Source organism: Bos taurus, chromosome 9, assembly GCF_002263795.3.
Source record: "Bos taurus isolate L1 Dominette 01449 registration number 42190680 breed Hereford chromosome 9, ARS-UCD2.0, whole genome shotgun sequence".
In the NCBI taxonomy this organism is placed as follows: domain Eukaryota; kingdom Metazoa; phylum Chordata; class Mammalia; order Artiodactyla; family Bovidae; genus Bos; species Bos taurus.
The window spans coordinates 45,279,512-45,284,428 of record NC_037336.1 but is presented as its reverse complement, the minus strand read 5'-3'; positions in this window follow the sequence as shown (position 1 = coordinate 45,284,428).

Sequence of the window (4,917 nt, the reverse complement as noted above, 5' to 3'; positions counted from 1 at the left end):
TTTCCATAACTTAATGTCTTAAATATCATGAAATGCTCCTAGTGATATTATCTAGACTTAATTTAACAAGTATTTCTCCTTTGCTTCTTAGACACACAATACTGCCTTCATATAGAGGGAGAAATACAAAGACGATGTGAATATTTGTGGTCTAGAATATAATAAATTACAGATAATTCCAAACTCTATTTTCAGTGATTCAGTGTTTTATGACCTTAAAACATCCCAGAATCATCATGATGAACATAAGTTACTCTTCTATATGATCATGCTTGTAAGGAAAGGCTGAATAATGAATAAGGTCTATACTGCTAAGTCGCTTCAGTCATGTCCAACTCTTTGCGACCCCAGAGATGACAGCCCACCAGGCTCCCCCATCTCTGGGATTCTCCGGCAAGAACACTGGAGTGGGTTGCCATTTCCTTCTCCAATGCATGAAAGTGAAAAGTGAAAGTGAAGTCACTCAGTCATGTCCGACTCTTAGCGATCCCGTGGACTGCAGCCTACCAGGCTCCTCCGTCCATGGGATTTTCCAGGCAAGAGTACTGGAGTGGGGTGTCATTGCCTTCTCCAATAAGGTCTGTAAGACACAAAATAATGGCAGAAGAGTACATTGCTTTCTTCACACTCCCATAAAGAGCACTCAGTTCCACGTGGAACTTGGAGGTTTGCAGTAACTCAAATGCAGAGAGAACTGCCCTCCAGATTCTGAAGTGTTTAGAGGCCAGGTCTCTGTCCTGTCCATTTTTGCATCCCCAGTACCTAAAATCAGGTGAGACATGCAGTGTACACTCAGTGAGTGTGGCGTATCTAATTTAGTGCCCTGGAAACTATACAATGGTAAATGTTCATACAAAAGACACTCTAATGGCACACTGAAGCTTGGCATTAGCATTGCTTCTAGTGATGCTATCATTTCTATAGCAGCATGTATAGTGCGAGCAAAGGGTTAACACCAGGCCTGGCTGAGGCAGGCCTGCCTGAGAATGACCTCGGTCTCCCAAGGCCCTGTTTCCTTGGAAACAGTAGAGTTAAGATAAATAGAGAACAGTTGTCTCTCCCTCTGTACTGTGTGAAACAAAAACCTGGGTTGGGGATCTGCGAGCTGGCATGCAGATCTCAGGCTTGATGAAAACCATATACAGGACTGATGGGGGAAGGAGACTGTGGACTCTTTGTAACAAGGTGACCCCACACACCTTGGCTCTCACACTTTGGCCTTGTATGGGTGAGGGGGGCAAAAAAAAAGGCTGCTACTAGGGTACCTGCCAGGCCTCCCCATGAGTTGATGATGCTGTATTTCCTTGTTGGGTCTCTTGTCGTCTTCCCTTCCAGAAAGCTCAGTAAGAGCAGTGTTAGATTAAAGCCTGTCTCTGTCTCCAGAATCTTATTTGCCAACTCAGACTCAAGGGCCACACAGTTGTCATAGTCAATAACCTTCATACCTGCTCTCCTGTTCCCAAATATCACTCTAAACACAGAGAAGAAGCGATGTAAAAGGAAAAACAAAAGAGAAGCAAAATCATCAATACTATGGAAAATAAAATGTTTGTATATATCTGGGGTTGCTGTGAATCCCAGGCAGAACCCCAACTGGCTCCCAAGGGGTCAGCACACTTGATGGTCATGTCCCAGCAAGATCAGAATGGAGGGGATAAAAATTAATCCAAGTGGCAATGTCTGAAGGAGGCACTGCACAATTTAAACTGCATCACCAAAGAAAGGCCATTTGGAAAAGGAAGTGAAAAAGAGAAAAAGCAGGATGAGGGTAATTTGATGACTAGGTAAAGGTCAAAGGGGCATATTCACTGAAGGTCTCTCTGGATCAGTAAAACAAGATGGAATAAAAGCACAGGCATGTTCCCTGAAGTTAAAGACCCTTTTAGGTTGTCCTCTCTGTTAAATTCTTATGGCTTGGAAATGGTTTAAATTCCTTCCTGAAACTCCTTCCCCTCTGAGTGAATGTGTAGCCACTTTAAGATGCTTAGCCTGGGAGTTTCATATGTGCCTTCAGCCAGGAAAAGCTTTAACAGGGTCTACTATTCCCTTTGGACATATGCAATTTTGTCAAGCACCAAACAAACAGGGTCCACAAGCTAATAAGATCTAAAAAGGCCACAAGGGGTGACATCAGACAGAGCACGACTCAAAGCACCAAGCTCATCCTCAGAACTCACATTCACTAAGCTGACCATCTTCACTATCCTTCATTCATTACCATATTTTTAAACTTGTATTGAGAGCCCACCATGAGCAAATCTAAATGGCCTTAAATTTCTTTTACCTCATTTATTCCAAGTGCTTAGTTCCAAAGAGGAGCAAACTACAGGCAATTACTCTCCACATATTTAAAAATATCTAAACCACCTTCAGTAGATCAATTCCAAAAAATACTTATAGCTTTAGTTACATCAACATAATACTAAGGTAGACTCTATGAGAAAAAGCATTTTCCTCCACCAAAATCCTAAATGCAATATATTTAAAGCAGTCTACATATACGAATACTATTTTAAGTAAAACTGCTTATATTCCTATAGTCCTTTAATATCTAAACATTTTGCATAAATCATCGCATTTGATATTCTCAATAACCTGTGATATACTAAAGCTGATATTATCACTACTCACCTCTCGTTAAGAAAAGTGGTTTTAAAATGTCCATCAGAACACAATGTTGTTAAATGACCTTAAACTACAGCCTAGATATTCTGACCTCTAGCAAAATGCTCTATTAGAGAGCTTAATAAAAATTAATGAAAAATTTGTATCAGTTCATTTCTTCAAGTTTTCAGTCAGTTAAAACAAAAGTTGTTAAACGTATCTCTGTCCCTCAGTAATAAAGTAACTAAGTAATTCATCTCTAAGTAATTACGTAAAGAGTCAAGCTTTTGAAAAACATGCAGCCATTTCTGTGAAGCTACTGGGGAAGGAACTTACTCTATTTCTTTTCTATTTTTCAGGAGGGATTTGTTAGACAAATACCAAGTTTAAAAATTCATATAGCTCAAGCATAAATTCAAAAGATTTAATCCCAGCAATACAAATACTTAAAATTTCCTGGGAAGAACATTTTTAAAAAAATCAAAATTTGGACCCAAGTCCTTTAGTACTCAGTTCACCAAGCTCCAAATTTTGTTTCAGAACAATTCTAGTGGGCATTCCATCCCCTTGGGTAATCTTCAGATTTGACTTAATTCTTTTGGAAGATTCATACTTTTATAGTTGGGAAAGGAAATTAATGACTTTTATAAAGGATAGGGGGAAAAAGTATTTATAATGGGATTTAGGGGCAGGAGCTTTGCAATTAAAAATACCATTTAAACATTTTACTTAAATCCAACCAAACTAGAGTGTCAGCGCAATTCTATTTGTTAATTTTGACATGATTTACTGAGTATAATCCCCTTAAGTTAGAAGCTGACCTCCACAGCATTCAAACTTCCTGTGGGATCAAAAGGAATAATAAGAAACATGTAACTACTGTAAAATAAGCAAGGCTGGAGTTGTATGCAGGTTTCTTCCTATGTTGTCTAATAGACAAGCACTCAAATACTCAGCAATAACAAAATAAATGTCCAGAGACCTTTTCCCAACCAACCAAGCTGACAACTCAGCAACTTCAAACAGATTTTTTTTCTTTCAGAGCCAATTCACTTGCAGTGTAGGCTGATAAAGCAGTATTAATCTCCTGCTTTAAATCAAGTTTCTGTCACTGGGCTCCATTAATCTCCACCCTGTTATCAAGTGTCTCCATGGCAGGAAATTATATTTCTAAATTGAATTTTGCTCTGTTTCGATGTAGTAAGAAATATTTTCCAGACTACTAATAGGATGCATAAAGATTGTGACTCTGACAATACTGTTAGACAAATAAAAGCTATAAATTAAAACTACCTTCATTCACTAACCGGCATAATAGCAAAATAGAAAGCATTGATTACCTGGAAAGAGTAATCAAATAAAAGATTTTAAATGAAAAGTGAGGTAGCAGATGGTTAACTTTTTAATTTACCTTTTTATAGCAATTGCCCATAAAGGTAAAAAGAAGAAAAAAAAATCAATCCAATGAGTCTCTCAGTGGTAATAAAACACATATTGATCCTTAGTGCATATGCTTACTCTACAAGATGCTAGAACTTGGTTCTTCCACCCATAATGGAAGCAGATACTGTTTATGAGCACTTCAGTGGAGACAAATTTACAGTAAAGAAATATCTCTGGACTAAATTTATTATCAAAGAACACAAACTTATAACCTCAAGCGACAAAGAGATTTCATTTTATTGGTTGGGATCCACTCACAGGAGGCCAGGACTATTCAGTCAAATGGCAGTTCAGTCACTGGAAAAGGTCTTCAAAATTAGTCTCATTTTTTGTTGGTGAACAATACAGTGATTCCACTAAAGTTTAGATTTTTTTTCATCAATATAAATTACTTTGTATTGCTTGCTTTAACACAGGTCTAGGTTCTCCTTGACAGTAACAATGTGAGGAAAGTCTCTTCAAGATGCTATTGAAAGGATAGTCCCAAGGTGGCCCATTTAAAACTTCCCATATTTAAAGGAACACTGCACGAAAGAGGGGCTTCCTTCATGGCTTAGATGGTAAAGAATATGCCTGCAAAGCAGGAAACCCGGGTTCGATCCCTTGGAGAAGGGAATAGCTACCCACTCTAGTACTCTTGCCTGGAGAATCCCATGGACAGAGGAGCCTGGCAGGCTACAGTCCACAGGGTTGCAAAGAGTCGACATGACTGAGCAACTGACACTCTCACTTTTCACTTGCATGAAAGAAGGTTTTCCTTGGGCATCAGTGTAAGGAGCTTGTGGAACAAATAATGAATGCTACCTATACCAAAATGCTTGAAGGATAAGTAGTATTTAACAAATGTACAAAGGAATGGTTGGAATGTTT